Here is a 12,839-nt window from a genome sequence, read left to right as displayed (position 1 = left end):
ATAGGGTCTTGCCTTTAATTTTTTTAAAGTGCAACATCTGCCCAGCCTCTGTGGCTCAGTGGTTGAGCATCGACCCATGAACCAAGAGGTCACCGGTTAGATTCCTGGTCAGGGCACATGCTCCAGTTGTTGTTATCCCCAGTAGGGGGCGTGCAGGAGGCAGTCAGTCAATGATGTTTCTCCCTTCCTTCTTTCCTTTCTTTCTTTCTTTTTTTTTTTTTTTTTTTGACAGACAACTGTTTAGTTTTTATTTCATAACCATACACTTAACTCTGCAATCCAGCTAGACTGGGAAGGGGTAAGGAAATTATGGAACCCAATGAACTTTGGCAAGAGCACCAAGATTATAGAACATTCCAAGCAAATCGGGGTGAAGGGGTGCTCTCCTGAGCTACCGAAGGAATGGTCTGGTGGTTAAGATAAAACACAAGTCAAATTTATGTCCACAGTCAGCAATGGTGATCTTCTTGCTGGTCTTGCCATTCCTGGACCCAAAGCGCTCCATGGCCGTCACAATATGCATGCCTTCAGTCACCTGCCCGAAGGCCACATGCTCACCACCCACCCACTCAGGCTGGGCAGCGCAGATGAGAACCTGGGGACCGTGCGTGCTGGTCCAGCATTTGCCATGGACAGACGCCAGGACCCGTATGTTTCAGGATGAAGTTCTCATCCTCAAATTTCTCCCCATGGATGGACTCGCCGCTGGTGCCATTATGGCGTGTGAAGTGACCCCCCTGGCACATAAATCCCGGGATAATTCTGTGAAAGCAAGAACCTTCGTAACCAAACCCTTTCTCCCCGGTGCTCAGAGCACGGAAGTTTTCTGCTGTCTCTGGGACTTCGTCTGCAAACAGCTCGAAGGAGACGCGGCCCAAGGGCTCGCCGTCAACGGCGACGTCGAAAAACACGGTGGGGTTCACCATGACCAGCCTCGCCAGGGCACCCCCACATTTCCCTCCTGGGGACTCCACACTTCCTCCTCGCTGCTCTCTCAGCTTCTCTCCTATGCACCGGGCGGCTCCGGGGCGGCGGCGTCTGCAAAGCCAATGAAGTTTCTTTCTTATGGATGTTTCTACCTCTCTATCCCTCCCCCTTCCTCTCTCTCTCTAAAAATCAATAAAAAATATATTTTAAAAATATATATAAATAAAGCAAGCAACAGCTGTGGAGCACAAAAAAGCGACGTGCACTAGAAGGAGGTTTGCCCGTACTGATGCATCCATCACAGTGAGCACTTACCGCGCACTGGCGTGTGGCAGGCGTGAACGCGCTGAGTCCTCGCCAACAACCCTGAGATTACCACTGTGCAGAGAAGGACACTGCAGCACAGACAGGTAGGCAGCTTGCCCCAGGTTGCACAGCCAGTAAGTGGCAGAGCTGGGAACTGAGCCCCAGCTGCCTGGCTCTAGAGCCTTACCCACTAGGCTACACTGCCTTGCATGTGTCCTCTCAATTGCCCTGAGAAGCTCCCCATCAAATATCATTCATGTGCCGAAACCGGTTTGGCTCAGTGGATAGAGCATCGGTCTGCGGACTGGGAGGTCCCAGGTTCGATTCCGGTCAAAGGCATGTACATTGGCTGCGGGCACATCTCTGGTAGGGGATGTGCAGGAGGCAGCTGGTCGATGTTTCTCTCTCATCGATGTTTCTAGCTCTCTATCCCTCTCCCTTCCTCTCTGTGAAAAATCAATAAAATACATTTAATATATATATATATATATATATATATATATATATATATATATATATATATCATTCATGTACTGGCTTATCCCATGCACCTGGCTCTGGCTGAGTGGCAAGAATGGGGTGGGGACCCTGGAAGAGATGGAAGGACCTTGCTTCTACTTGGTAGACGAGGCCACCATGCTGAGGGAGGGCCGTGAATGGCAGCAGCAGCAGGAACTGTCCCCCTGGACCACAATGCTGGGGGACACCACAGAGGGTGGTCGGGGGTCTGGTGAGCTTAGACTCTATTCTCCCAGCTCCCTCAGCCAGGAACCATTCTTGACTCTGTCCTCCCCTCCCACTGCCACATTTTCCCTCCTAAAAATCTCTTGACTCCATCCCTCTCTTCCTCCCTGCATGACCAGCCTCGCCAGGGCACCCCCACATTTCCCTCCTGGGGACTCCACACTTCCTCCTCGCTGCTCTCTCAGCTTCTCTCCTATGCACCCCCAATAGGTCCACTCTGTCCTTTCCTAAACTTTAAAATCTAACGGGGGACATCCAATCATGTCATTCCCTCTGCTTAAAACCCCCCACTGGGATAAAGTCCACATTCCCATATGTGGCCTACAAAGACCTATCAAATCTACCCTGCCCCTCCCAGCCTCATCGCTCGCCTCTCACACCCTTGAGCTCCCTGTTCCTGCCCTCTAGAAATACTCAGAGCCCCCAAATTCCGTGTCCTTCCTCAGTGCCGGGCCTTCCCCCAGGCTGCTTTCTCCCTCCTCCCATCCCCTCTCTTCTCGCTTGACTTGGCTGATTCCACTGGCTCTGTTGGATAATGCATCTTTGAGGAAGTCTCAGCTTCCCCATCTGTAAAATGGACTTACACCTATCTCTTGGGGAGACATGAGGACCAGATGACGTTGTGGCCAATAAAACACTATGCAGTGCTTGGTATACAGTAAGCACTCAATAATGGTACCAAAAATGACCATCAGCTTGCCTCTACATACAGATATCATGCAAGTACCCAGATCAACGAAAGATACCACTTCAGAGGTTCCCCATCCCTCTTAGGCAAAATGCAAACACCATGGTTGGCATAGCTGGCCTCCAAGAGGGTCCCAGTGGTGCCTGCCCACTTGTGAAGTCCCCTCCCAGTCTGTGCAACACTAGCATATTGTCTAAATGTGTGGCTTCTGAGGCTGCTTCCTTGCTTTCTTGGATCACTCGCTCTGGGGACAGCCAGCCGCCATGTTGTAAAGATGCTCAAGCAGCCCTTTGGAGGGGTCCACATGGGAAGGAACGGAGGCTTCCAGCCAAGTCTTCAGATAATGCAGCCACATCACCCAATTAAGGGGCTTCTGACCCACAGAAACGGTGATGAATACACACTGTTCCTTCAGGCCACTACGTTTGCAGGGAACAGCCGATAATACAGTGGCTCCAAGACCCGGCCTTGCCCACCTGTCCAACCTCGTCTCCCTCCCTCTCCTGTTTGCCTTCCCACTCCACCCTCATTACCCTTCCTCGTCCTGGTCCCACCTCATGGCCTGTGACCTTCTTCCCTTCCCCTTTGTCCCATGATCTCTCATGATTGGCTTCTTTCATCCCCCTGACCTCAGTTTAAGTGTCATCTTCAGAAAGTGTTCTTGGATGACCCTCGTCTCCAAAACACGCTTCTCTGCTCTAAACCTGGACTTCACCCTGCAAATCCCTGTGCCTTTCTGTGTGACATGTCACACCACAAATAAATTATAGGTGCGCTGAGTATTCTATGTCTCCCCTGCCTCGCAGCTAAAATCTAAACTCTCCAGGGCGGAAACGTAGTTTTATTCACTCTGTGTCCTCGGCACCTAGAGTGACACCTGGCATATGGTTGGACCTCAAAACGGTTTATTGGGCGAATAACAGGCCATGAAATTGTCTCATCTGCTTATTTACTTGGTTCTGACTCATCTCCCCACTAGCCTAGGAAAATGGGGCATGCCTGTCTTACCCGGGGTTTGGAATGAGGTCTGGAACTGGTGGGTGCTCCGTAAATAATCCTATCGAATGTCGACTGAGTGCTGACTGCGTGAGAGGCTCTCTCCCAAGCCCTCCGCATGTACTAACGCATTGTATCCTCACAGCAACTCTGTGGGGTGAAGATGACTATTACCCCCATTTTGCAGGTGAGGAAACTGAGGCACACAGAGGGACCTGAGTTACCAAATAGTAAGCGGCAGACGGGGTGGGAACGGGGACAGTGGCAGCCAGGTCCTCCCAGCGCTTGCTCCACGCACGGCAGGCAGGCAGCGCTGTGCGGCCACCTCCTCAGCGGGCTGACCGGGACCCTCACCCCGTCACGCGGCCGAGGAGGCGGATGAGATGCCCAGCTGGGGTTGGCCGGGGAGAAGGAGCAGGCGGCGGCTGGGCAGCTGGAGAGGCTTTCCCCATTTCCAAGGGACGGAAAGGCTCACCTCATAGGGAAAGAACTCCCAGTTCCGTGGTCGTGGCAGGGAGCGAGGTGTCTCCCCGGCCTGGTTCATGTCGAAATACATTGTCTTGCTTTTAATAGCCTCCTCCATCAGCTCTTGGAGCTTCTCATGACTGTCTGTTCCCAAAATAATACCCGGCACTGCTTTTTCCAACTCAGAAGTGCTGAATCTCGCTACCTCCCAATCAGCGCTGGCGGCCACCAAGCCCTAGTAATCCCAGGGTCCCCCCGGCCGGAATGTGACCCAACAGGGAGGTTTCCAAGGCATTTGGAGAGAACCCCCGACCTTCCTTGCCAGCTGATCGGGCTGCTGACAGCAAGTTTCCAGAGAGCCTGGCCTGTGCTGCCCCCGCCTGCGGAGCAGGGATGTGACCTAGGCCAGCAGCAGCCCTCGGAATGCCCCGGGCCCTCTGAGACGCGGAAGATTTTCCTAGAAGCTGGAGTGCTGACGTGGAGCGAGAGGGAATTGGCGTTTGGCTCTCAACGCTGCAATCGGCTTGGCTTGCCTTTCTCCTTCTGTGTGCAGAAGGAAAGGAAAGGGCGGGGAGGGGGGGGCGGGGGGGCGAGGAAAGGTTTATCTCCTTTGCATTCTTCTGAGAGCCAAGCTCAAAACGTTCAGGCTTTCATTTGTTTAAAAAAATATCTGGGGTGCATATAACTAGAATTTTTCTCCTCGTATTTTAAAAATCAATTGGGCTATCTTATTGCTTTGTTTATTCATTCAATAAACACTGCCAAGTACTGCAATATTCTAGGCCTGGGATGCAGCCGTGAGTAATAAAGATGATGTACTGCCCTTGCTGAGGTATGTGCCGAGAAAAACAACGCGGAGCAAGGAGATAGGAAGGACCGGGGAAGAGCCGGGTTTAGCTGGTGGTCAGGGAAGGCTTCCCGGAAGAGGTGGCACTGAGCAGCACTGAATGAGGTCTGAGAACTGACTATGCAGACAGCAGGGGGAACGCATTGAAAACAGAGGGAACAGCATGTGCAAAGGCCCTGAGGAGGTATCCTCTGCAGTGGTGAGCCCGCTGTCACTGGAAATATTCATTCCTTGATGCGTTAGACAAGTTTTCTGGGCACCTGCCGTGCGGGCCTGAACTTGCTGCTGGGGGTCCAGTGGGGGAACAAGACAGACAGTGCATGTCTTCAGGGAGCTTTCCGTCCAGGGGGGCAGGAGAGGTCAGCACACATTACCCAGCAGGGTTCCTGGGCTCCAATGGGAGAAGCTTAGGAGCCACGAAACACATGGGAAGGCAATGGAGCCTAGTCATGGGGGTGGGATGGCCTTCGGGAACAGTGTCATCTAAACAGCATCAATAATAATCGTTGCTAAAATGCCTTGAGTGTTCATGGATTGCCCTGTTACAAGTGTTTGCCACGTAGTCTTTCAACAATCCTCGTCACCTTTCAAAGAAGTTCAAATGTTCTCCCTTTACAGAGATAACAAAAGAGGGTCAATGACTTGTCCTCGGTCACCTGATAGAAGAGCCTGGCATCAAATCCTTAAAGAGACAAGACATACTCCCCACTACCCCGTCTCTCCTTCCTGCTAAAATGGGGACGTGTTGGTTGGAGCACAAGCAGCCACTTTGGGCCTTGAGGTTAATGAAGACAAAGCTGCCGGATAAAAGGAGCTCAGGTTCCCAAGGATCATGGGGCCTCCATATCAACCCTTGACCTCCCGCCCAGGTCTTTGGTAAGAGAAGAATAAATAGCTAGCCTGTTTAAGCCACTGCTATTTAGGAATCTTTAGCACAACAGCTAAACCTGTCTCCTAACCAATATGGATTTTATTTTAAAAGTATGAAGACCTCAGGTGCAGAGACATTGAGTCGCATGATCAGATATGCACTTGAGAAAGATGGCCAGCCATGGGTGGGGTTAAGGTTTCGGGCGGCAGAGCCAGCTGGCCTGGACACAACTCCCAGGTCCACCTCTTCCTAATTGCGTGATCGTAGGCCAGCTCCTTAACCTCTCTGCGTCTCGGTTTCCTCACCTGCAAATGGGGGTAATATTGACCGATGGGAGAGCTGTTTTGAGGAGTTAGCACGTCTCGGGGCTTAAAATAGCACCTGGCACATATTAGGGAGCTTCAGGCTCACTGAGCATTTGGTCCTGATGGAGAGCACCTTGGAAGCTCCCTCCCCAGTAGGCTCTGGCAGGTACCGGGGAGCACAGAGAGAGGCCTTCATTTGCCATCAGAGGAAATGGCCCCTGAGGGAGCGCAGCTGAACGGGCGGTAACCGGGAAAGCTCACTGGGCCCGGGGGCTGTGTCTAGAGCAGGGTATAGACCAGGCCACGCTGCAGAAAGCCACCTCGGCACCATCCAGCCCAGGAAGCCGAGCCTGGGAGCCCCGTGTGGCAACAGGGCAGGCCCTGCTCCACGGCCCTTTCCCCCAGCGGGCTCCCCAGAAGATAAGAAACTCAGCTTCCGGGGGACATGCTCTGAGCCTTCCCGCTGGCTCCTCTGGGCTTGTCAAAATATTTCTTTGTGGAACCATCCCTGTTTTTCCATTAATAAAAGTATTTTTGGGCTCCTGGCAACAATAAGTGAGTGTTACAAAAGAGCTCTGCCTTCCAAGGGAAACAGCTCCTCCCCGCCCTGGGCCATGCGCGGGGAGCCTTCGTGCTCCTTCGGGGGCTCCCTGAGCTCTGAGCCCCCATCGGGGTCCTGGGGAGCAGGCTCTGGGTGTCCACCTCTGCTAGGGGGACACAAGAGAGGGCAGTGCCACTGCTGTTTAGGCTCCCTGGCCTTTCCTAGTACAAGACATGCCACGTCCACCTCTCCCTCTAGTCGGTCAGTCCGTCGGTCAACACACATCTGCTGAGGACCTGCTTGGGCCAGCACCACGCAGACAGAAAAGACCATCTTTGGCCGGGAGGAGCTCAGGCTTCGCAGGGCGACAGACGTGGAAGCAGGCAGTCCCGCGGGGGCCACGGGAGATGTCTTCCTGGGGACAAGGGAGGACAGAGCGGAGAGGGGTGCACCTGGCGCAGCGGTGAAGGCTGAGGGCTCGGGGCCCTAGTTCAGCTCCACCACCTACTGCCCCTGGGACCTTGGGGCAAGTGACTCAACCCTTCAGGGAGTCAGTTTCCTCATCTGCAAAATGGGGGCACAATGGAAGTAAACATGAGGAACAGGCTTGGAAGAGAACACTATACAGTGCAGAAATGTTAACTATTAAAAGTTGTTAAAACAATAGATATTTGTTCCTCTCCTCGGGGCCACTTGAGCACCCTCGTGGCATGGCGCTGGCTTCCCTCGGAGCGAGCGAGTGAAGAGAAAGAACCAGGCAGAACCAGGGGCTGTGACTGGTCGCGGAAGTCACTGCTATGACTTCCATCACTTCCTTTCAGAAGACTCTCCAAGTCCGGTCTACATTCAAGGGCAAAGGGATTGGGCCCCACCTTTGCCTTTTGAAGGGCAGTGTGTCAGAGAACTCACAAATACAGTTTAAAATCACGAGTGACCCAATGGGCTCTCTGAGCAGACCAGAGGGCCTCAGACCAGCTTCCCCAGACCCAAGGAGAGCAGGCAGGAGTCCACTTACACGAAATGCTGAACAGTCCAAACCCCCCTGGCAGACGGCAATGAGACCAATCGGCTGCGTGAGGATGGGAGGTCAAGTGCAAAAGGCAGTGGAGAGGTTCTGTGTTTTGACTGGGCTGGTGGTTAAAACTGACTGAGCTGTGCACTTAAAATGTGCATTTCATTATATGTAAATTATAACGTAGCAAAGTTGACTTTAAAACATACCAGCTTGCTGACTCAGGGTACTCACTGTTCCTGCAACTTCTTTGGTTTAGGTCAGGGGTTGACAAACTATTACCAAATCTGACCCATTACCTGTTTTTATGAATAAAGCTTTATTGGAACGCAGCCATGCACGTTTGTTTATGGAGTGTCTAAGGTTATTTTCATGGTAAAATGACAGTGGTACAATTGAGTTGCAGTAGAGGCCATACGGCCTGCAAAGCTGAACGGATCTACTACATGGCCCTGTATACAGTTTGTTGATCCCAGCTCTAGAGGAAAACTAAGAGCTTCATACTACTGTGACTCATTTTCAGGGCCAACGGGCCCAAATTCTCATTTTTTTTTTTTACCGAAAACTGCTGCAGCCCCCAATCACATGTACGCAAGGCAGTTTCGCCCAGCAGCAGGCCGATGCGGGAAGATCCCGGTCCTCTGGACGGTTCCTCGCTTTGCCACAAATGGGAACCATTTGACATTTCTTCAGCACGCCTTCTGCAGCCCACCCTTTAGGCCTGGAAGCCTGAGCTGGTGAACAAGAAGATGGCCCTCAACGGAACCCGGCCCCGCAGAACAGGAGTTGGTGGAATTTCTGTCACTTGCAACATCTCCTATCCCACCCACGTGCTTCCTAAATCTGGAAATGTTGTCCCAGCTGCTGAGAGCAGCCACCTCGCTGCCATGAAGAAAGACAAGGGCAAACCAAGGGACATGCAGGGAAGTGGAGCCAGCGCTTTGATCACGCCGTTCCTGAAACCCACCTTACCCCCGAAGCATGTGATAATGAGATGATACCCTTCCTTTAGGTCAGTGATGGGCAACCTTTTGAGCTTGGTGTGTCAAACTTCGCCAAAAAACTGAGCATAACTCGGGTAGTGTGTCACTTTGAGGAAAAAACTAACTCAAAGACTCTAGTCGCAAATGTTTCATCCTCAGGAGCAGCAAATGTTTCATCCTCAGCATGCGGCCGCGTGTCATCAGAAATGGCTACGCGTGTCAGTGCTGACACGCGTGTCATAGGTTCGCCATCACTGCTTTAGGTTTAAGCGAGTTTGAGTCAGTTTTGCATGACAGGCAGCCAAAAGTGTCCCAAGTGACACACTCGGTTTTCTTACGTGTAACACAGAGATGATTCCACTCCAGCGGCAGCTGTGAGGATGAGGGACCAGCTATGCAGATTCCAGCCCAGAGCTAGCAGATCCAGCGGGGGCTGGGCAGGCGCTTCCCTTCCTTTCTCTGACTTTTCTTCCCTCCCCCATGGCCCCATGCGGCGCAGGCTGGGGCCATGTCATCTTCCGTCGTGCCAGGTCGGATGGAACCCTCCATGTGGAGGGGTCACTGGTCCCTCAGATGAATCAAGAGCGACACTGGGACTTCCAGGGACAAGCAGAGCTGGGACTTCCCCCCGCCCCAGGGTAGTGAGGAGGCCCACACACACCTCCCCCACCCTGTTTAGCCATTTGGAGGCGCTCCATCCCGGCTTACAGCTGGGTCACCTGGCGACAAGGTGGCGGGCTTGTGGTGAGTTGCTGTGAATGGATAGAAACTGTGGTGCCTAGAAGCAGATTCTGAAAGCAGTTTTGCTTCAGAATCTTCTTTCCTTGCCACCTGATAAGCATCTTGATGCGCCATGGTGGTAAGCAGTAAAATGGGTGATATCAAAGAGAATGATGGCGAGACATTTCTTCCCAGTCCCCAATGGAGCTTCACATCGTGTTTGTCATAAATCTGTGTGTCCCCTCTTTCAGACGCTATCATCGCATGGTAGCTCTGCTCCCGGCCCTCCCATGGACATGCCATGCAAACACGTGAAACCTGTTCCTCTACCGAACACAGGAATGAAGGAACAAGTGGCCACGAACTGAAAACCCGAGTAGACGAGCGAGGTGAGCGTCTGGAGCAAGGACCCATGAGCATGACTCAGCCGAATGCTCTTTGCTACCAAGTACCACTGGTATTCCCGGGGCGGGACCCCCAACGGCGCCAGAGACCAGACTCTCCAAAGACCAGTGACCCTGAGGGTCTCGGGATTGGAAGAAAAATGTTATCCTGTGCTTCAGAAGCCATTGGGGGAAATGCAACCTGCACTTCTTAATCCCTTCCCCATTTCCACAAAGCAGTCACAGGGATGCAAAGTACTGCATAGGAAAAATAGCCAATAATTGGCACTAACTGTGTATGGTGCCAAGGGGTGCTGGAAATACCAGGGGGACCACTTTGTAAGTCCTATGATTATCTAACCACTATGCTGTACACCTGAAACTCATCCTATCTAATAAAAGTAATATGCAAATTGACCATCACTCCAACACACAAGATGGCTGCCCCCAGGTGGTCAAAGATGGCTGCCCCCATGTGGACACAAGATGGTCGCCACAAGATGACCAGCAGGGGAGGGCAGTTGGGAGGGACCAGGCCTGCAAGGAAGGGCAGTTGGGGGTATCAGGCCAGCAGGGGAGGGCAGTTAGGAGGGACCAGGCCTGCAAGGGAGGGCAGTTGGGGGCGATCAAGCCTGCAGGGGAGGGCAGTAAGGGGTGACCAGGCCGGCAGAGGAGGGAAGTTGGGGGCGACCGGGCCTGCAAGGAAGGGCAGTTGGGGAGGACCCAGGCCTGCAGGGGAGAGCAGTTGGGGAAGACCAAGCCTGCAGGGGAGGGCAGTTAGGGGTGACCAGGCCGGCAGAGGAGGGAAGTTGGGGGTGACCGGGCCTGCAAGGAAGGGCAGTTGGGAGGGACAAGGCCTGCAGGGGAGGGCAGTTGGGGGGGACCAGGCCTGCAGGGAAGGGCAGTTAGGGGCAATCAGGCTGGCAGGGAAGCAGTTAGGCATTAATCAGGCTGGCAGAGGAGTGGTTAGGGGGTGATCAGTCTGGCAGGCAGAAGCGGTTAGGGGCAATCAGGAAGGCAGGCAGGTGAGCAGTTGGGAGCCAGTAGTCCTGGATTGTGAGAGGGATGTCAGATCGGGCCTAAATGGGCAGTCGGACATCCCTCAAGGGGTCCCAGATTGGAGAGGGTGCAGGCTGTGCTGAGGGACACCCCCCCCCCGTGCACGAATTTCATGCACTGGGCCTCTAGTACAAAATAATACTGAATATAAACTGTAATTGAAGTAAAAATATTTTTAAATAAAAATAAAATTTTAAAAATGCAATTGGTGTTGTCACAAATATGTTATACATTGAAATAATAAAACGTCTCTGGCCCTAGCCGGTTTGGCTCAGTGGATAGAGCATTGGCCTGTGGACTGAAAGGTCCCGGGTTCAATTCAGATCAAGGGCAGATGCCTGGTTGCAGGCTCCATCCCCCTGGCCTGCCTCCCTGCACAGACCAGCCCCTGGCTGACAGCGGGAATTACGGTCACTCCATCGCTCTCCTTGGACTGGGACTTCTCCCGTTAGCAAGGACACCACCATGGTGGAGACCCGCCGCCAACCCCCGTTTGGAAATTACTCTATAGTAAAGGCGTCGTTCCAGCAGGCAGGAGACGAAGTCCTCCTTTTACAAATGAGTAAACTGAGGCTCAGAGGCCTGGTCACTCACGCAGGGTCGCGCAGCGAGTAAGCGCTGGAGCGTGTTTAAGACCAAGGCCAGGCTCTAGGAACCCCACTCCCAAGCAGGAGGGACGAGGGCAGTAGCTGCTCCCGGGGATCCTTCGGAGGAAGCCCTGTCCCACCTGGAGGCCCGGGAGGTGGGAGTCGCTGCGGCTGGGAGCAGCAGACAGCCCAGCGGGCCCTGTCCCTGCGGGGTTGCAAGGGCCTGGCACAGGGAAAGGGGAAGGACATTGGCCGCGATGTCCCCAGCCGGTCGGGGACCAGAGGAAGCCAGTGGGGCGTGGGGACAAGGGCGCCGTCTCGGACGCCCGCCTCCGTGGCCTTCCCAGGTTCCTCTCCTCCAGGGCTCCTCACTTTCAGCTTCGGTTTGGTTTCTTTTTCTTTTTTTTTTTTTCCTTCTCTCTGTTGTTACCACTTACAAAAATAAATAAATAAAGCAGACCAACAAAGCAAACATCTGGAAAGCTTTGTGGAAAATGGACCCACCCTCCCCAGAGTCGGAGCGCAGACGCCCATGGGATTCGCAACTGGCCCCCAAATGCTCTCCGAGGAGAGACACCGGCCCCTCTGTTCTCCTCCCAAAGCCCTGTCTTCGCCTGGGGTCACGTCCTTCCACATTCACCACCACCTCCGGGGGTGGCTCCCGCTCACTCGCAGCCCTGACTGAGGGAGTGCCCGGCAGGCTCCTGGGCTCCCTGCCTTACGCCCAGCATATTCCCGTCCCACCCCATCAGTTTCCCTGCCGCTGGGTCTCTTCCCACCCTGGCAGCCACTGCCCCGTCTCAGACGGCCGTCCCATTCCTCCTGACCCACCACAAGCCTCCCCCCCCCCCCCCCCGCCCCACTTCTTCTCCTTCCACTCCAAGCAGCCCTCTCCCTCCACCACCGCCAAAGGATCTTCCCAAAGGACAGCTCGGTGGTGGGATCGCTGCCCTGCTCAGCAGCCGGCGGCGGCCCCCACAGCCCCCCGAAACCAACGCCAGCCTGCGCGGCGTGGCCCTCGCCATGGATGCCTGCTGTCTGGGTTTCCAGCACCTTTTCTCTTCCTTTGCTAACTCCACTCTTGGTTTTCTTAGGGAGGCGGGAGGCTGCCCTCATCCCAGGCCAGCAGGAGGCTGTGTGGCCCGATGCATGTGCTGCCTTCTCCTGAACACAGGAGTCACAGGAGTTGGTCAGGGTTAGCCACATGAGCCAAGTCTGGCTGGATCTCTCTCTCCCCCTCTCTCTCTCTCTCTCTCTCTCTCTCTCTCTCTCTCTCTCTCCTTCTCTTTCTCAGATAGGAGCTGCTAATGGCTATGGCTATCTTCCCACCACAAGGGAGAGCAATTCAGGGAAAGCAGAGCTGTGAGATCAAGAAATCAGTGGTCTCCAAAGAATCTTTAAGCCG

The 12,839-nt window shown here is 53.8% G+C and overlaps 1 pseudogene across 1 annotated transcript; it reads right to left on the bottom strand.

Moving 5' to 3' along the window:
* Positions 1-391: 391 nt before the first annotated feature.
* LOC307107433 (peptidyl-prolyl cis-trans isomerase A-like) lies at positions 392-926 on the bottom strand (annotated as a pseudogene). The gene has a single exon. The product of its transcript is annotated as a peptidyl-prolyl cis-trans isomerase A-like (transcript).
* Between the last annotated feature and the right edge of the window lie 11,913 nt (positions 927-12,839).

The sequence above is a fragment of the Cnephaeus nilssonii genome, assembly GCF_951640355.1.
Source record: "Cnephaeus nilssonii genome assembly, chromosome: 11".
Classification (NCBI taxonomy): Eukaryota; Metazoa; Chordata; class Mammalia; order Chiroptera; family Vespertilionidae; genus Cnephaeus; species Cnephaeus nilssonii.
This window is presented reverse-complemented; position numbering and strand designations above follow the sequence as displayed.